Source organism: Bombina bombina, chromosome 1, assembly GCF_027579735.1.
Source record: "Bombina bombina isolate aBomBom1 chromosome 1, aBomBom1.pri, whole genome shotgun sequence".
NCBI classification, from domain to species: domain Eukaryota; kingdom Metazoa; phylum Chordata; class Amphibia; order Anura; family Bombinatoridae; genus Bombina; species Bombina bombina.
In genome coordinates this window covers 90,524,120-90,546,064 of record NC_069499.1, presented here as the reverse complement: position 1 = coordinate 90,546,064, position 21,945 = coordinate 90,524,120, and positions in this window count along the sequence as shown.

Here is a 21,945-nt window from a genome sequence, read left to right as displayed (position 1 = left end):
GAGACTACACTTTGTTTGTGATACATCTACACAAGATCGATATGTTCAAAGCAGTGAGGTGCAGATTGCGAGGAGGGTAGCAATGTTTGTCTCGCTAGCTATCAGCTGCCATGACAACATCGCCTGAGCTAGTTAGTGTAGGTGTAAATAAACTTAGGTCCCCATAGCATGAAGTGTGCCTACTCAGAAACAAATTTTAGTTTCAGTGAGCACCCCCACAGTAAAATGCTGAGGAACGGAGATGTCAGTAATGTGGGCGGTGACGTCACGTTCGCATTGACTTCTATGGGGGCAACATTACCACTCGCTGGCATCACTCGGACACTCCCCTTTTTTAGAATATTCCAACAGACTGTCGATGTCAACCCTAGACAATTTTTTTACACTTTAAATTCAGGCTTGAGCAGTGAAGTGTGAGAGGTCAGAGGCTGGTGAGGCACCGGCTATGTGTGTGTGTGTAAATGTATGTGTGTGTGCATGTTTGTAGTCTTTGAATGTGTGTGTTAATGTATGTGTGTGTATATGTTTGTAGTCTGTGAATGTGTGTGTGTATATGTGTGAGTAGCTAATGATTATACGCTCACACTAGCTGACATTTCACTTATTGTGTTGGGAGAAAACTATCTTAATTTTGCGGCATATGTTTTATCAATTGAATTTTAAAGTCAGAAAATTATATTTTTATAATTTGAAAAACCTGAGTGATTTTTTCTTATTTACATTTATTTTGGACAATTAGGCTACCTGCAAATGAGGTTGTGCACTGCTTTAAGCAATCACTGTGTATTATGTATACAGATCAGGAATTTTACAGTATGCTTCTCTGGAACAAGCAAGCAAAATAACCAATGCATAAGTGCATATTGTTCTCCTGTTTCCATGAATGAATGCATTTTCAAATTTCCCTTAAAATTTGTGGTAATCTATTGCCCTTTTGCTGATTTTATTTCTAGTTTTGAACTACTTTGAAGCTGCTTTTTAATTAGGGACTTCATGTGTAAAGAAAGAAAAGGAACACGCCCCATTAGGATGTCTGATACTGTCTCCATATAGGGATTCTAAATGTAATTTGTTCCAATGCCAACACACTAAAATACTGCTGCCAAGTTTTACTAAATCAGCTAATCTATATTAAAATGTGTACAACAGATTAATTCTGATTTACAGGGTAATGTAGTCAGGGGCCTCAGGACTATATGCATATAACTAACAGTGTCTTTAGGACAATGGGGATTTGATTTATGGTTCCACGTTGGCATATGATTTAATTTAATAGGGGCTGCTGCAAGACAATAGGTTCTCTGCAGAAGAAGCGAGATGTCAGATGATTAGCAGGGGAGTGAAAGTGCAGCAGTTGCATTAATCTTTAAGAGAGAAGTCCTCCGACTGAGCGGCTCCTGTTGTTCCTGTGTGCGCACATTGCACTCTTTGTGTCTTCAACATTTTGGATAATAATTCTGATCCCTCCTCAGCACTGCGAGTGTCTTCACACCCTCTCAGATGCTCCGCCTCTTCCTCTCTCCAGTGACTACTCAGGTCTCGTTCCTGGTGCTGTCAATCACTGTTGTGAACCAGGAATGTGACCGGCTGATTTGCTCCCCCAAGAGGCAGCTATGAGAACTACCTTAATTGGGGTATAATGGCCGCGCTGAGATTCAACCGTTTAGTGGGTGGTGCTGGTGCTTCCAGCTCCTAGGTGCACGCTCAGTCATGTTGTGCAATAGAGAGAGGCAGACTTGCTCACTGCCTCTCTACCATAGATTTACATAGAAAAACTATTTTATTTTTTTATTTTCGATGACTAATTGATTTTTTCCCTATGAAACCTGCCTCCTCCCCTGCCTCCCTTGAATGCATGTCCATTTCAATTTAGTATTAAAGTGTTGGATATATTTCAGGTTAGTCTATACTAAACTTATCTTGGATATCCAGCCTGAGTTTTAGGGGCCATGTCCCTCCATGCCAACCAACATAGCCAAGTTTCATCTAGCCCTCTAATTTCATATTTAATCATAGTCCTCTACCACTATTTGCAGGGGTTAAATACAATTGTATGCAAACAACTGTGGAATAATAAAATGCTTAACACATTAGATCTTTTTTTTTGCACTTTTACGTCACTTTAAGTAATACTGTCAACTGTGAGCTAGATTACCAGTGATGCGCTAAATGTTGCGGGTGAGCGAAAATTGGTATATTGTCGGAAGTAGCATGCATATTACTAGTTGGAAGTAAACACGTTTACTTGAGCGCAATTGAATTTAATGAGCTTTAGGATAGCGCAACTTCAGAGCTCTGGTTAACTGTTATGAGCAACTAAAAAATTGGAGGGAAAGACATCAAAAATACATTTAAAAGAACAGTTACTATCATAACAACACTGTTTGATAAAAATTATAAAAAAAATATATTGCAAAAAAGAAGGCTGCAAAGGGCTTTAACATAGCGATACAAAAAAAAAATATTAAAGCCCTTTGCAACCTTTTGTTCCCTAACACCTGAGACCTCATATCTTTGAGCCCTTATAACTTTTTAATGCATTTTTTTAAAATCATTTTTATTAGACAATGTTATTTTGTGTAACTGTAATTTAAGGGTATTTTTTATATTTTTTGTGCAACTTTTTTGTTTTGCACAACAGTTAATCAGAGCTCTAAAGTAGCGCTAACCCGACGCACGTTAAATTGGAAGTGAATGTGTTTACTTTCAACTTGTAATACGAGCGCTACTTCCGATGCGCACAAAGAGATGCAAAATACCCCTTATTGCTTGTGCACAACAGTTAGAGCTCCACTCATAATCTAGCCCCCTATCAGTTAAGCCAATGACAAGAACTATATATGTGCGGCCAACAATAAGCAGCTAGTTCCCAGTAGGGCATTGCTGTTCCTGTGCCTACCTAGGTATGATTTTCAACAAAGGATAACAAGAGAATGAAGCCAGTTAGATAAAATAAATAAATTGGAGAGTTTTTAAAAATTGCATCCTCTATTTGAATCATGGATATACTGGACAACATGAAGAACATCACAAGCTAAGCAGTTAAATGACCACTCAATGCAGTAGAATTGCATAATTAAGACAATACAAACACTATCCGCTAGATTTAGATTTCTTCGGCCAAAGGGGTGCGTTAGCTACGCATGCTTTTTTTCCCCCCACACCTTTTAAATACCGCTGGTATTTAGAGTTCACAGAAGGGCTGCGTTAGGCTCCAAAAACGGAGCGTAGAGCATATTTACCGCCACTGCAACTCTAAATACCAGCGGTGCTTACGGACGCGGCCAGCTTCAAAAACGTGCTCGTGCCCGATTCCCCCATAGGAAACAATGGGGCAGTTTGAGCTGAAAAAAAACCTAACACCTGCAAAAAAGCAGCGTTCAGCTCCTAACGCAGCCCCATTTTTTCCTATGGGGAAACACTTCCTAAGTCTGCACCTAACACCCTAACATGTACCCCGAGTCTAAACGCCCCTAACTTATTAACCCCTAATCTGCCGCCCCCGCTATTGCTGACCCCTGAATATTTTTTTTAACCCCTAATCTTCTGCTCCGTACACCTCCGCCACCTACGTTATCCCTATGTACCCCTAATCTCCTGCCCCTAACACCACTGACCCCTATATTATATTTATTAACCCCTAATCTGCCGCCCCAACGTCGCCGCCAACTACCTACAATTATTAACCCCTAATCTGCCGACCGGACCTCACCGCTACTATAATAAAGTTATTAACCCCTAATCCGCCTCACTCCCGCCTCAATAACCCTATAATAAATAGTATTAACCCCTAATCTTCCCTCCCTAACATCACCGACACCTAACTTCAAGTATTAACCCCTAATCTGCCGACCGGACCTCACCGCTACTCTAATAAATGTATTAACCCCTAAAGCTAAGTCTAACCCTAACACCCCCCTAAGTTAAATATAATTTTTATCTAACTAAATAAATTAACTCTTATTAAATAAATTATTCCTATTTAAAGCTAAATACTTACCTGTAAAATAAATCCTAATACAGCTACAATATAAATTATAATTATATTGTAGCTATTTTAGGATTAATATTTATTTTACAGGTAACTTTGTATTTATTTTAACCAGGTACAGTAGCTATTAAATAATTAATAACTATTTAATAGCTACCTAGTTAAAATAATTACAAAATTACCTGTAAAATAAATCCTAACCTAAGTTACAATTAAACCTAATATTACACTATCAATAAATTAATTAAATAAAATACCTACAATTATCTACAATTAAACCTAACACTACACTATCAATAAATTAATTACATACAAATACCTACAAATAAATACAATTAAATAAACTAACTAAAGTACAAAAAATAAAAAAAGAACTAAGTTACAAAAAATAAAAAAATAATTTACAAACATATAAAAAATAAAAAAAATAAAAATATTACAACAATTTTAAGCTAATTACACCTACTCTAAGCCCCCTAATAAAATAACAAAGCCCCCCAAAATAAAAAAATGTCCTACCCTATTCTAAAATACAAATAGAAAAGCTCTTTTACCTTACCAGCCTTTAAAAGGGCCTTTTGCGGGGCATGCCCCAAAGAATTCTGCTCTTTTGCCTTTAAAAAAAAACATACAATACCCCCCCAACATTACAACCCACCACCCACATACCCCTAATCTAACCCTAACCCCCCTTAAATAAACCTAACACTAAGCCCCTGAAGATCTCCCTACCTTATCTTCACCACGCTGGGTATCACTGATCCGTCCAGAGGAGGCTCCGAATTCTTCATCCAAGCCCAAGCGGGGGCTGAAGAGATCCATCATCGAGCTGAAGAGATCCATCATCCGGCTGAAGAGGTCCATCATCGGGCTGAAGAGATCCATCATCCGGCTGAAGAGGACCATCATCGGGCTGAAGAGGTCCATCATCGGGCTGAAGAGGTCCATCATCGGGCAGAAGAGATCCATCATCCGGCTGAAGTCTTCTATCAAGTGGCATCTTCAATCTTCTTTCTTCCGGATCCATCTTCATCCCGCCGACGCGGAACATCCATCCTGGCCGACGACTTCCCGACGAATGACGGTTCCTTTAAATGACGTCATCCAAGATGGCGTCCCTCGAATTCCGATTGGCTGATAGGATCAGCCAATCGGAATTAAGGTAGGAAAATTCTGATTGGCTGATGGAATCAGCCAATCAGATTGAGCTCGCCTTCTATTTGCTGTTCCAATCAGCCAATAGAATGCGAGCTCAATCTGATTGGCTGATTGGATCAGCCAATCGGATTGAACTTGAATCTGATTGGCTGATTCTATCAGCCAATCAGAATTTTCCTACCTTAATTCCGATTGGCTGATAGAATCCTATCAGCCAAACGGAATTCGAGGGATGCCATCTTGGATGACGTCATTTAAAGGAACCGTCATTCGTCGGGAAGTCATCGGCCAGGATGGATGTTCCGCGTCGGCGGGATGAAGATGGATCCGGAAGAAAGAAGATTGAAGATGCCGCTTGATAGAAGACTTCAGCCGGATGATGGATCTCTTCAGCCCGATGATGGACCTCTTCAGCCCGATGATGGACCTCTTCAGCCCGATGATGGACCTCTTCAGCCGGATGATGGATATCTTCAGCCCGATGATGGATCTATTCAGCCGGATGATGGATCTCTTCAGCCCAATGATGGATCTCTTCAGCCCCCGCTTGGGCTTGGATGAAGATTTCGGAGCCTCCTCTGGATGGATCGGTGATACCCGGCGTGGTGAAGATAAGGTAGGGAGATCTTCAGGGGCTTAGTGTTAGGTTTATTTAAGGCGGGTTTGGGTTAGATTAGGGGTATGTGGGTGGTGGGTTGTAATGTTGGGGGGGTATTGTATGTTTTTTTTTACAGGCAAAAGAGCAGAATTCTTTGGGGCATGCCCCGCAAAAGGCCCTTTTAAGGGCTGGTAAGGTAAAAGAGCTTTTCTATTTGTATTTTAGAATAGGGTAGGGCATTTTTTTATTTTGGGGGGCTTTGTTATTTTATTAGGGGGCTTAGAGTAGGTGTAATTAGCTTAAAATTGTTGTAATATTTTTCTAATGTTTGTAAATTATTTTTTTATTTTTTGTAACTTAGTTCTTTTTTTATTTTTTGTACTTTAGTTAGTTTATTTAATTTTATTTATTTGTAGGTATTTGTATGTAATTAATTTATTGATAGTGTAGTGTTAGGTTTAATTGTAGATAATTGTAGGTATTTTATTTAATTAATTTATTGATAGTGTAGTGTTAGGTTTAATTGTAACTTAGGTTAGGATTTATTTTACAGGTAATTTTGTAATTATTTTATCTAGGTAGCTATTAAATAGTTATTAACTATTTAATAGCTATTGTACCTGGTTAAAATAAATACAAAGTTACCTGTAAAATAAATATTAATCCTAAAATAGCTACAATATAATTATAATTTATATTGTAGCTATATTAGGATTTATTTTACAGGTAAGTATTTAGCTTTAAATAGGAATAATTTATTTAATAAGAGTTAATTTATTTCGTTAGATAAAAATTATATTTAATTTAGGGGGGTGTTAGTGTTAGGGTTAGACTTAGCTTTAGGGGTTAATAAATTTAATAGAGTAGCGGTGAGGTCCGGTCGGCAGATTAGGGGTTAATACTTGAAGTTAGGTGTCGGTGATGTTAGGGAGGGCAGATTAGGGGTTAATACTATTTATTATAGGGTTATTGAGGCGGGAGTGAGGCGGATTAGGGGTTAATAACTTTATTATAGTAGCGGTGAGGTCCGGTCGGCAGATTAGGGGTTAATAATTGTAGGTAGGTGGCAGCGACGTTGGGGGCGGCAGATTAGGGGTTAATAAATATAATATAGGGGTCGGCAGTGTTAGGGGCAGCAGATTAGGGGTACATAGGGATAACGTAGGTGGCGGCGGTGTACAGAGCGGCAGATTAGGGGTTAAAAAATTTTATTAGAGTGGCGGCAATGTGTGGGGGCCTCGGTTTAGGGGTACATAGGTAGTTTATGAGTGTTAGTGTACTTTAAAGCACAGTAGTTTAGAGCTTTATGAACCGGCGTTAGCCCAGAAAGCTCTTAACTCCTGGCTTTTCTCTGCGGCTGGAGTCTTGTCGTTAGATTTCTAACGCTCACTTCAGCCAAGACTCTAAATACCGGCTTTAGGAAGATCCCATTGAAAAGATAGGATACGCAATTGGCGTAGGGGGATCTGCGGTATGGAAAAGTCGCGGCTGCAAAGTGAGCGTTAGACCCTTTCCTGACTGACTCTATATACCAGCGGGTGGCCAAAACCAGCGTTAGGAGCCCCTAACGCTGGTTTTGACGGCTAACGCAGAACTCTAAATCTAGCGGAATGAATTTCAAATAAGCAGTAGATTTTTTTTCTGACATTTTTTTTATTTTCTCCCATTATTAGCCCCCTGTATCATGTGACAGCCATCAGTCAATCACAGACTAGTATATGTATATCCTGTGAACTTGTGCACATGCTCAGTAGGATTTTGTTCCCCATAAAGTGTGAATAAAAAAAGACAAATTGCTACAAGAGACACACCTTTTAGAATCGGATCACCCTCATATATCGAAATTTCACTATCCCACTAAATTTTTTAGTTCCAACTCTAAAAAAACTAACGGAGTTGCAATATTCTTACGCAAAAGATATCCTCTTTGAAAAGCTCTCACAACACACCGACCCAGAAGGAAGATTCCTGATATTAGTTGGCCTCCTATTTCACAGACCTATAACATTAGTCAATATTTATGCTCCACATATAGCCCATGCCACCTTTTTCCAAAAAAATAATGAATAAAGTTCTAGACATATCTAAGAGTCCCCTCTTTATTGGAGGTGACTTCAACCTCCCTTTAGATCCTAAATTAGATGCATCCAATGGAACCTCACACCTATCAAATCATTCAATTAAATCAGTTTGGAAAGCATTACAAACAATACCCATATTCAATATATGGCACACTCACCATCCTATCAAAAGAGACTATACGTTTTTCTCGTCTCCCCACAAACGCTATTCTAGGTTTGATTATATATTTACGGACCATGTAGGCCTTGCGTTAATAACTAAATCCCAAATCTCGCACATAACATGGTCTGACCACTCTGCAATGTCCTGCCTTATGAACTGGCCTACAACTCCAGCTAACACATACATATGGAGGCTTGACGATACTATTTTCTTACATCCCCTATTCTCCCAACACATACAAACCAACCTACAAGAATTTTTTTCCATTAATAACCCTACTGATACTGATCATTTTACCACCTGGCAGGGCCATAAATGTATGATCTGAGGAGAATTTATCAAAGCTAAGGCCACACTGAATAAACAACATAGTCAACAATACATCAAATTGACAGACGCTTTAGCTCAAGCAGAAAAACAACACAAACTCCACCCCAAAGACAGCGACTTTAAAGAGTACAGGAAGCAAGAACTGACTTATCATATTTACGCCTACAAGACGCATGTAGACAATTAGGAATTCACTCCAAATTTCATCTAGATAGTAATAAATCTGGTAAACTCCTTGCCAAATACCTAAAGAAAAAAGGATTCAAAACCTGCGTACATTCTTTGAGAGTAAACAATAAAACCTCCACCACAAATGATAATATAGCTGAAACCTTTCGACAGTACTATGCTAAATTGTATACCACTAGCCCTCTTTCCCAAACTTTAACAACCCCCCCCACCAGGTCTGTTAGATTATCTACAGCAAGCACACACTCCTAAATTATCTTCAACCGACAAGGACAATTTAGACGATCCCATCACCTTAGTAGAAGTTTTATCTATCATTACAAATTTTCCTACTGGCAAGGCACCAGGCCAAGACGGCTTTACCTCCCACTACTATACACAATTTAAAGACATATTAGGTGGTCCGCTTACTGATATGCTTAATAAAATTGATCAGCACCACCCCTTTCCAAAGGAAATGTTAGAAGCCCACATAACTGTTATCCCTAAACAAGGTAAATCACCACTTCACCCCCAACATTACAGACCAATATCATTGATCAACATAGTCAAGATTGATGCAAAGGTTTTGGCAAACAGGTTGAATAAAATATTACCAAACCTCATTCACCCCGACCAAACTGGTTTCATTCTGGGACGTGAATCCAAAGACAATACTACCAGAGTCATACAACTATTACATACGGCAAAATCCTCCTCGGCACAAACAATCTTTGTCTCTATTGATGCTGAGAAGGCTTTTGACAGGGTGGATTGGGCATTTATATCTGCCATCCTGTCTCACTTTGACTTTTCCCAACCCTTTATAAATAAAATATTTGCATTATATTCTCATCCCACGGCCAAAATCAGAATCAATGGCACAATCACTTCCGCCTTTCCAGTTTTAAATGGAACCCGACAGGGCTGACCTTTATCCCCCTATTATTCACCCTCTCCATAGAACCCCTAGCCTGTCTTATCAGAGATAATACACTTATCCAAGGCCTTACAGTAGACCACATAGAGTACAAAATATCATTGTTTGTAGACAATATCATTTTGACACTGACTTCTCCTGTCGCTTCCATCCAACCCCTTATGTCCAAATTTGCTGCTTATAGCAGATGGTCTAACTTCTCTATCAATTATAACAAATCAGATATACTGAACATCTCAGCTATGGTCCGTACAACCCTCTCCTCCTGGATCTCACATCTCGGCCTGTCGTGGTTAGGTAGAATTGCTGCCACCAAAATGACTATTCTACAAAAAATTCTGTATATATTCCAAGCAGCCCCAATATCCCTACCAAAGTCATATATCCTATTTCTACAATCACAGTTAAACCAATTCATAAGGGAAATAAGCGCCCCAGGATTAAAAAAAACATCTTATATAGACCCAAAAACAAGGGCGGCCTAGGGGCTCCAAATATCTTACATTATTACTATGCCACTCACCTATCTCATATAATACAATGGAATAACCACCCAATAGATAAATTATGGATAACAATAGAAAGAGACGTGTTAAAAATCAAGAATCTAGGAGATCAAGGCTGGCTAACTACAAAAGATAGAGACCCAAATATAACTTCTAACCCCTTTATCTCTGCCACTTTAAAGGTTTGGGATACACTGATTAGCAGATAACCCGCACTTTCGACGATTCCGTCTCCTTTAACACCCTTGCTAGGAAACAGAGGTTATAAGTTTTCCATTTGAAACCTTATGTTCCACACATAACCTTAAAAAAGGCATACTAGGATTCTCATACAAAATTCTATCTGAGATCACATCTAGGTCTCTTCCCACAATCTCTTGGAATAGTGAGCTTAATATTGACATAACCTCGCAGCAATGGCACAAAATATTTTTAACCACAAAAAAATCCTTGTTTTCAGCATCTATACTTGAAACAAACTATAAAATGCTCTTAAGATGGTATAAAATGCTCTTAAGATGGTATCTAACACCAACACGATTAAAGTCTATATACCCCTCTATATCAGGTCATTGTTGGAGAGAATGCAGTGAAATTGAGATGATCAGCCATATTTGGTGGGATTGTATAATATTTAAACCATTTTGTTCACAACTTTTACCACATATAAATACAATTTTACCTGACCTCACCAACATATCCCCTCTTATTGTCCTACTCAATTATCCACCCAAAATTTCATGCCAATATAAATAACTCTTTTCAAGATAATGTTTAAAAGTGCCAAACGCCTCATTCCAAGATATTGGAAAACAACTCAAATTCCCTCTATCCGAGAATGAAAACAACTAGTTACGAAAACTTTACAATTAGAAAAACTACACTATATTAGAACAGGAAAACTAGACTTCTTCCTTAATGTTGAATTATATTGGAAGGAAACCCCCTAAAAGCATCATGGCTTCAGAAGTAGCGATCTTGCCTGGTCATTACATTTTAGACTACAAACCACTTCTCCCTGATTTGAATAAAATTGAACCCTCCTATGCTAACACCTGTGTTTATAATGTATGCTTCAAAAAGTAACCTTTATTATGTTAGCCTAATTAACGCCAATAACAACTGTTCATGTATCAAATTGTAACACTTTAAGTCAATTTTGTATATGCCTTACTATCTTACTCAATGTACGTCATGCACTTGCAATGTTTATTTTTCTATGAAGAACTCAATAAAAATATAAAAATTAAAAAAAAAAGACAAATTGCAAAATTTGATAATGGAGGTAAATTGGAAAGTGTCTTAAAACTGCTGCTTTTTCTAAATCATAAATGTTTATTTTGACTTGAGTGTCCCTTTAAGGTGCTCTGCTCCTGGGAGATATTAGTTTAATACCCGCAAGATCCGGTGAAAGTCTTCTACTCATTAGTAGTATGTACTATATATATATATATATATATATATATATATATATATACACTCACCGGCCACTTTATTAGGTACACCTTGCTAGTACCGGGTTGGACCTCCTTTTGCCTTCAGAACTGCCTTAATTCTTTGTGGCATAGATTCAACAAGGCGTTGGAAACATTCCTCAGACATTTTGGTCCATATTGACAAGTTAGCATCACGCAGTTGCTGCAGATTTGTCGGCTGCACATCCATGATACATCCCAAAGGTAGTGTATCCATGATACATCTATTGGATTGAGAACTGGTGACTGTGGAGGCCATTAGAGTACAGTGAACTCATTTTCATGTTCAATAAACCAGTTTGAGATGATTTGAGCTTTGGGACATGGTGCATTATCCTGCCGGAAGTAGCCATTAGAAGATGGGTACACTGTAGTCATAAAGGGATGGTCATGGTCAGCAACAATACTCAGGTAGGATGTGGTGTTTAAATGATGCTCAATTGGTACTAAGGGGCCCAAAGTATGCCAAGAAAATATCCCCCACACCATTATACCACCACCACCAGCCTGAACCGTTAATACAAGGCAGGATGGATCCATGCTTTTATGTTGTTTACGCCAAATTCTGACCCTACCATCTGAATGTTACAACTGAAATCGAGGCTCATCAGACCAGGCAACATTTTTCCAATCTTCTATTGACCAATTTTGGTGATCCTGTGTGAATTGTAGCCTAAGTTTTCTGTTCTTAGCTGACAGGAATTGCATTGGGTGTGGTCTTCTGCTGCTGTAGCCCATCTGCTTCAAGGTCGGACATGTTGTGCATTCAGAGATGGTATTCTGCATACCTTGGTTGTAATGAGCGGTTATTTGATTTACTGTTGCCTTTCTATCATCTCAAACCAGTCTGCCCATTCTCCTCTGACCACAGACATCAACATGGCATTTTCGCCCACACAACTGCAGCTCACTGGATATTTTCTCTTTTTTGGACCATTCTCTGTAAACCCTAGAGATGGTTGTGCATTAAAATCCCAGTAGATCAGCAGGTTTTGAAATATTTAGACCAGCCCGTCTGGCACCAACAACCATGCCAAATTCAAAGTCACTTATATCCCCTTCTCCATTCTGATGCTCGGTTTTAACTTCAGCAAGTCATCTTCACCCCGTCTAGATGCCTAAATGCATTGAGTTGCTGCCATGTAATTGGCTGATTGGCAATTTGTGTTACCAAGCATTTTAACAGGTGTACCTAATAAAGTGACTGGTGAGTGTATATATATATTTATTCTAGGTATTATTTACAATTTTTTACAGTATGTACAACAATGTTTAATAATTATTATTATGCTGTAATATTGTATATTTAATATTTCAATAACGCACCTTAATATAACTTAGTTAGACATTGCATTAGAACGAAGGCGTGAAACCCGAAGCGTGTTAAGCATATTTTACATTCCTATGTTCTTCAAAAAAATTGTTTTGCTTTTTCTTATTTAATATATATTTATATTTATATCTGATAATGTTAATGTAAAATATATATATATTTATACCTATATATCTATAGGAATAGAAATATACAGTCATGGCCAAAAATATTGGCGCCCCTGCATTTCTGTCAAATAATGCACTACTTCACCTAGAAAATGCAAGAAGTTGCAATTACAAATGTTTAGGCATTTTCATGTTTATTTCTTTTGTATTGGTCTGACACAAACAAAGTGGAGAAAAAAAAGCCAGATCTGACACATTCCTCTCCAAATTCCAAAAAGGTACTGGACAAAATTATTGGCACACCCCTTGGAAAAAATAACTGAAATCAATCTCTTCCTGTAACCATCAATGAGTTTCTTACACCTCTCTACTGGAATTTTGGACCACTCTTCTTTCACCAACTGCTCCAGGTCTCTCAGATTGGAAGGGTTCCTTTTCTCAACTGCTGTTATGAGATTTCTTCACAGGTGCTCTATGGGATTGAGATCTGGACTCGTTGCTGGCCAGTTCAGTACTCTCTTGAGAAGTAAGGAGTATTTCAGTGGCACTGGTTTAAGTATTACTCGCCGACTCACATACCCACAGCAATTTAACATATAAAGTTAAAGCCATGTGTTCGAATTTAGCCATTGGGTCCAATCTATGTCCAAAAAGAAATCTTGTTTCCCTTTCAAATTATAATGATCTTTTTCGTAGCTGAGAGTCTCAGAAGTGATTTACTCACTCTGAGGCCCCGATATTCAAAACAATGACAGACGGTCAAGAATTTGCCTCACTGGCCTCGTCGACCTCACAGTTTGACGGTCTGTCAAGATATTCCAAGTAAAGGGTTGTGTCAGAGCATAGAGGTCAATGGGAGCATGATGTCACCATCCACATCGCCGACATCCCAGCTCGTCTGCATTTTGCTGCAGCCAGGGGAGGGGGCCCTATTTGAAGTGGGCCTAAACAGCACAGACAGTGTGCTCACTGAAACTAAAAATAGTTTCCATGTAGGCACACTCCAAATATTGCTGTGGAGACCTATATTTAATTACACCTACTCTAACTACCTCAGGCAATGACAAACATGGCTGCTACCCTCCTCCCAACCTGCACTTTGCTGATTCGGACATATCAATCTTGTTTCAAAGTGCTGCCTACTCCCATTAGCATGCCCCACTTACTCCCCCTGAATGCCTATATCTAAGACATGCCTAAGCTACACTCCCCCTGCTCCGCCTCGCTACCTCCCACCACCCCCCTGCACTGCCAGCTTACTCCACCTGACTGCCTACACCTACATCACACCTAATCTACACACCCCTGGAACACAGTCCCTAATACCGCCTAAACTTACATAATGTTTAATCTACACTCTCCTGGAATGCCCCAGCTAACTCCCACATACTGCCAACTGTCAAAAAAACTCACTATAATAAGCTATACTAAATAAACCTCCCCATTATAACTATGAAGCTATGTCGCTAAAGTTATAATCAATGCTCAAATAATGTGTCACAGAGATGCGCTAAAATGCCAGTGGAGGACCGGCAAAACCTCGCTGGTCTAGCTGGGCTCCTGGAACTGCCGCTACTTAAAAGGGGTGCCGATCATGCAGGATGCAGGGGATCAAGTCGTCCTTTTAGTATGTTGTCAGCAATTTGATGAGGCACCTAAGGATACTTGTTTGGGGGTGCTACCTTCTGGGAGGAACGAGGGACCGGAATTGATGGTTGGGGCCTCTTCATCCCGGTTCCTGGCACTGGGAACCCATCTTCTCGGTGGTAGAGGTGGACTTCGGCGGCCTCTTCCGCTACCTTCGCTCCGCATCTTTTTTTCTTTGTCTCTCTTCTATGTGCCCTTGTCTTTATGCAGATGCCGCTTTACACTGAAATTCCAGCTAGTGGAGAACCCCAATATTTAAGGGTACCACTTAATTTCCAATTGGCTGATTTTAAATCATTAAATTCCTATTGACTGATTTAAATCAGTCAATAGCAAGAACGTTTTTAAATGTAAATTCTAATCATCATTTTCTATTGGATAATCAGAATTAAAGGGACAGTCAACACTAAAATTTGTATTGTTTAAAAAGTTAGATAACGCCTTTACTATCCATTCCCCAGCTTTGCACAACCAACATTGTTATAGTAATATACTTTATAACATTCAAACCTCTAAATTTCTGCCTGTTTCTAAGCCACTATAGACAGCCTCTTAATCACATGCTTTTTTATTTGCTTTTCACAACAAGAGACTGCTAGTTTAGGTGGGTCATATAGATAACATTGTGCTCATGCCCGTGGGTTCTGCACAAAACAGCTAAAATGCAAGTCAATAGATAATAAATAAAAAGTCATGTGATCAGGGGGCTGTCAAAAGAGGCTTAGATACAAGGTAATCACAGAGATTAAAATATATGAATATAACCATGTTGGTTGTGCAAAACAGGGGAATGGGTAAAAAAGGGATTATCTATATTTTTAAACAATATTTTTTTTTTTAGTTGACTGTCCCTTTATATTTAAAAACATTATTGCCAACTGTAGGGACCCCCCAAACAGATTTAGTCACATGTTAAGATATGTGTGATTTTCCCGTTGAGCTGTCTAAAAGGGGGTCAAGGGGCATATTGAAATCACCACTAACAAAAACAGGACTGCTGGCCACTTTAGGTGATTTATGCATTTGTGGTAGAAAACTTTGTGTTCTTTGGGGAAGCATAAATGTTTATGATTGTGACACGCCTACCAAAAAGAAGGCCACTACTTTTAGCATTTCACCCACTGGATCTGATATTTGTGTGATAAGGCTAAAAGGTGAATCCTTCCTGATAAAAATGGCTACTTGTGACCCAGCAAATCTGAGCCTCACTTACCTGCGTTTGTTCCATATCCTTGGAAGAGTTGAATCAGGAAAAAGTGCCGCTACCCCCCCCCAACCACCTATCAGTCCTCTTAATAATGAAGCATTGCATCATAAAAGAGGGAAAGGTGCATTAAAAGGACAGTTTTGTCAAAACTAAACTTTCATGATTCAGATAGGGCACGTTATTTTAAACAACTTTCCAATTTATTTTTATCATCAAATTTGCATTGTTCTCTTGGTATTCTTTTTTTGAAAGCTAAACCTAGGTATGCTCAAATGTTGAGCTCACTCCCGTGGAGTTATTTAGGAGTCAGCACTTAATGGCTAAAATGCATTTCTGCCATAAGCCCTGATATAAGGGGGCAGTCTGCAAAGGCTTAGATACAAGGTAATCACAGAGGTAATAAGTGTATTAATATCACAGTGTTTGTTATAAAAAAAACTGGGGAATAGCTAATAAAGTGATTATTTATCTTTTTTAAACAATAAAAAATTTCAAGTAGACTGTCCCTTTAATAAAATGTATGTTGAGGTGTTTATGACAATGTTACTCTGAAGCCCTGTCATGGTGTCATGGGAGATAATTGTAGTAGTTTTATAGGATATGTTAACTAAATTAAATTTAACTAAAATAAGTCAAACAATTAAGCTAGAAACTAACTATGTTGCTAACTAACTATAGGGGAAATGAATGAGTTGGCTTTAACTCCATGATTACTAATAAACTTTTTAAAAGGAGTGCTTTACGAGGCATTTTGTAGAGGGAAAATTAAACTGTGGGGGCCTGCTACAATCTTTACAAAATGTGCATGCCTATTCTTTATTAAACTCTATTCGCCTGTATAGCAGGGGAATCATTTGAGAAGACCATTTGCTCAAGTTCAAGTGAATTCAATCAACAACATGTTCTAAGGAGGTTTCTGCTAGAGGCTACTTTTTGGGCTCCATGTTCGCCTCTGGAATTTTGGACCTGGTTTGAATAGAATGGAAAGTGTCAGGTTAGGTGAAGTCCCGAATCAGACCTGAATGCTAGAATTCTAATTAACAACACACTAGCACACTGAGTATAAACCAGGACCTTACCCCACAACAGCCTCTCTGGAAAAGAATAATACAAGGTGAGATGTTACTCACGTAATCCAAGTAATTAAACGTAGTCAGGCAGGCAAGGATTTGGCAACGTACGATCCTGCAACAAGGTAGATTCAGATTAGAGAGGGGTGATCTGAGACGTGGTCAAGTAAGCAAAGTTTGTTAACAGTATATCAGGCAGTAACGTATACTCAGGTTTGAAGGGATTAAACAGAGACGTGGTCAAGCAAGCAAAGTTCGTTTAACAGTAAATCAGGCAGCAAAGTATCCTCAGGTTTGAAGGGGTTAAACAGAGACGTGGTCAGGCAAACAAAGTTTGTTAACAGTAAATCAGGCAGTAAAGTATCCTCAGGTTAGAAGGGGTTAAACAGACACGTGGTCAGGCAAGCAAAGTTTGTTAACAGTAAATCAGGCAGCAAAGTATCCTCAGGTTTGAAGAGGTTAAACAGAGACATGGTCAGGCAAGCCAAGTTTGTTAACAGTAAATCAGGCAGCAAAGTATCCTCAGGTTTGAAGGGGTTAAACAGAGACGTGGTCAGGCAAGCAAAGTTTGTTAACAGTAAATCAGGCAGCAAAGTATCAAAATGAGTACTCACAAAGCCACAGCAAGGAAAAAACAAATGGGCATCAGATGAAGGATACGCCAGAATTTGAACCCAGAGTGATGTCAGCAGAATGGGACGGCTTCAGGGAGCGTGTCAGCAGAGTGATACAGCTTCAGAGGCAAAGGATGTTGCTAAGCAACGCAGCAACAGAGCCTCAGAAGCAAGGAGCGTGACATTGCCCCCCTCTCAAGGACCCCTCCGGGGAACCCGATCAGGCTTAGAAGGATTTCTCTTGTGGAACTGTTTCACCAATGTAGGGGCATGTATTTGAGAAGCGGGTTCCCAGGAAGTTCAGTAATAGGATACCCCTTCCAATGAACCAAGTAATACAAGCGACTATCTCGTAATTTGGAATACAAAATTTGACTGACCTCAAATTCTGAAGCGCCATCGATAAGCAAAGGTTGAAAAGATTCTTCACTACAGGTTTCAGAAGAGACACATGAAACACAGGGTGAATCTTCAAAGTCTTTGGCAAGGACACACGGTATGCAGAAGAACAAACTTTGGAGACAATTCTGAAATGACTGATGTATTTGGGTCCTAATTTAGTACAGGGTTGTTTAAGATGAATGAATTTAGTAGACAAGCACACCTTATCTCCTGTACGATAAATAGGAGCTATACAGCGTTTGCTATCAGCAAACTTCTTATACTTCATTGCAGAAAGGAGAAGGATCTGTTGAATTTTATGCCAATTCTTGCAGAGATCTTTAATGGCTCGATCAGCTCCAGGAACTGTAGAAGTACTGGTGGAGATAGGAAAAGTTCTTGGTTCAAATCCATAAGCAGCCTTAAAAGGAGATGTCTGTAAGGAGGAATTGAGACAAGAATTGTGAGCCAGTTCAGCTAAAGGAAGAAGTTGGGACCAATTCGAATGTTGATGGTTGACATAGTGCCTGAGGAAAGATTCAAGAGATTGATTAACACGTTCTGTTTGTCCGTTGGACTGAGGGTGGTGAGCAGTAGAAAGAGAAACGTTGATTCCGAATTGTTTACATAGGGATCACCAAAATCATGAGACAAACTGAACACCACGGTCAGAAACGATGTCCAAAGGAAATCCATGTAAACGAGTGACATGTAGGATGAATAGCTCAGAGAGCTTCCGAGCGGAAGGCAATCCGGGTAACGGAATAAAATGGGCTGTTTTGGAAAACCTGTCCACAATTACCCAAATAGTATTGTTTCCAGCAGAATCAGGCAGGTCTGTAATAAAGTCCATGGAAATGTGAGACCAAGGGTAATATGGGAGGATTGTTTATTTGAGGCACAAGAATGACAAGCTGCAATATAGTCCTTGACATCTTTGGACATGGATGACCACCACACTGTCATGGGCCCAACGAAACAGTTTAAGGTGGAATTCTGGAGGTACATATAAGATTCCAGGAGGTAGTTTATAAGTAGAGGGTACCTTGGTCTGAGCTGAGCGTAGAGCCTGTATAGGAAATGAGGATAACTGAGCAAGAATACTGACAGGTTAAAGTATGGGTTCAGCAGCAAATGGCACAGAATCAGAAGATTGATACTGTCTGGATAAAGCATCAGCCTTAGAATTCTACAAAATTAAACCTTGAAAAGAACAAAGCCCAACGGGCCTGACGAGAGTTGAGGCGTTTAGCAGAGTGAAGATACAGAAGATTCTTGTGATCTGTTAGGATAAGAAATGGTTGAGCAGTACCCTCTGGCCAATGCCTCCATTCTTCTAGAGCTAACTTTATTGCAAGTAACTCCTTGTTGCCTACATCATAATTTTGTTCCACTGGACTAAATTTTTTAGAGAAAAATCCTACTGGATGAATCTTACTGGTAGTTTGTTGGGACAATACGGCTCCTGTCGCTATAGCAGAGGCATCAGCTTCAGGAATAATTTGGAGTTCAGGAACAGGGTGACAGAGGATGGGTGCCAAGGAAAAAGCAGTGCTTGACCAATCTCTGCAGTTTGGGCCCTTTTTAGTAAGGGAAGTGAGAGGAGAAGTAATATTAGCAAAGTCTTTTATAAATTTTTGATAATAATTGGCAAAGCCAAGAAACCTTTGTAAGGACTTAAGGGTGGTAGGTCTAGGCCAGTCCTTAATGGCAGAAAGTTTATCACAATCGATTTCGAATCTGGAATTCGAAATAATATACACCAGAAAAGGAATAGAGGTCTGGTGGAAAGAACATTTCTCGAGTTTGGCAAAGAGAAGATTCTCACGAAGTTTCTGGAGTACTAACTTCACATGCAGGAGATGTTCTTGTAAGGACTCCGAGTAAATCAGAATATCGTCCAGGTATATGATGACGGACTGGTTTAGGAAATCACTGAAAATTTCATTTACGAAGTGTTGGAATACAGCAGGGGCAATGCATGGCCCAAAAGGCATAACTAGATATTCATAGTGACCAAATCTAGTGTTGAAAGCTGTCTTCCATTCGTCCCCTTTACGTATTCTGACCAAATTGTACGCCCTCCGGAGATCCAATTTGGAGAAGATGGATGCGCCTTGGAGACGGTCAAAAAGCTCTGGAATGAGTGGAAGAGGATAAGAATTCTTGATAGTAATTTGGTTCAGTTCCCGATAATCAATACAGGGTTGGAGGCCTCCATCTATCTTCTCGACAAAGAAAAAACCTGCTCCTACAGGTGAAGACGAAGGACGAATAAAGCCTCTGGCCAAGTTATCTTTGATATATTCTTCCAAAGAAACATATTCTTGACGTGACAGGGGATACGTTTTCCCTTTAGGGAGAGGAGCTCCAGGTAATAAATCAATAGGACAATCAAAAGTCCGATGAGGTGGTAACTTTTCAGCATCTTTCTTAGAAAACACATCACAGAGAAAATGATATTGCATAGGTAAAGATTCAGGAATATCCAAAATTGCTACTACTGAACTTGGAGCCATATGGGGACTCTGCAGACAATGTTTGAAGCAAGTATCTCCCCAGGCTATAAGTTCCCCTATAGACCAAGCAAAAACGGGATCATGAAGCTGTAACCAGGGTTGTCCCAAAATCAAACCGCCAGATTACGAGTTTTGTCGGTAAAGACTTGCGGGGCTAACGAGCCTTTTGTTTTCCAGCGCTCACTTAAGCCAACGCTGGTATTACAAGTTTTCTGAATGGCTGCGTTAGCCTCAGAAAAGTGAGCGTTGAGCAAATTTAGCTCCACTTCTCACTGTAATACCAGTGTTGCTTACGGTAGCGGTAAGCTGGCTGAAGGTGCTCATGCACGATTTCCCCATAGGAAACAATGGGGATGAGCTGGCTGTAAAAAAACCTAACACCTGCAAAAAAGCAGCATCCAGCTTCAAACGCAGCCCCATTGTTTCCTATGGGGAAATGAATTTTATGTCTGCACCTAACACCCTAACATGAACCCCGAGTCTAAACACCCCTAATTTTATACTTATTAACCCCTAATCTGCAGCCCCTGACATCGTCGCCGCCTACATTATACTATTAACTCCTAATCTGCCACTCCAGACACTGCTGCCACCTACATTATACTTATGAACCCCTAATCTGCTGCCCCCAACATCGCCGACACCTACATTATATTTATTAACCCCCAATCTGCCCCCCCAACGTCGCCACAACATAACTACACTTATTAATCCCTAATCTGCCGACCGGACATTGCCGCTACTTTAATAAATGTATTAACCCCTAAACCGCCGCACTTCCGCCTCGCAAACACTAGTTAATTTTTAATAACCCCTAATCTGCCTGCCCTAACATCGCCGACACCTACTTACATTTATTAACCCCTAATCTGTCACCCCCAACGTCGCCGCTACTATAATAAAGTTATTAACCCCTAAACCTAACCCTTACACCCCCCTAATTTAAATATAATTTAAATACATCTAAATAAAATAACTACAATTAAATAAATTATTCCTATTTAAAACTAAATACTTACCTGTAAAATAAACCATAAAATAGCTACAATATAACCAATACTTACATTGTAGCTATCTTATGATTTATATTTATTTTATAGGCAACTTTGTATTTATTATAACTAGGTAACTATTTAATAACTACCTAGTTAAAATAAGTACAAAATTACCTGTAAAATAAATCCTAACCTAAGTTACAATTACACCTAACACTACACTATCATTAAATAAATTACCTAAACTACCTACAATTAATTACAATTAAATTCAATAAACTAAATTAGGAAAAAAAAAACCCACTAAATTATGAAAAAAATAAAAAATAAATTACAGAAAATAAAAAAAATTACAAGAAGTTTAAACTAATTACACCTAATCTAAGCCCCCTAATAAATTAACCCCCCCAAAATAATAAAAAGCCCTACCCTATACTAAATTACAAATAGCCCTTAAAAGGGCCTTTTGCGGGGCATTGCCCCAAAGTAATCAGCTCTTTTACCTGTAAAAAAAAGAATACAATACCCCCCAACATTACAACCCACCACCCACACACCCCTACTCTAAAACCCACCCAATACCCCCTTAAATAAACCTAACACTACCCCATTGAAGATCACCCTACCTTGAGCCATCTTCGCCCAGCCGGGCACCATTGGTC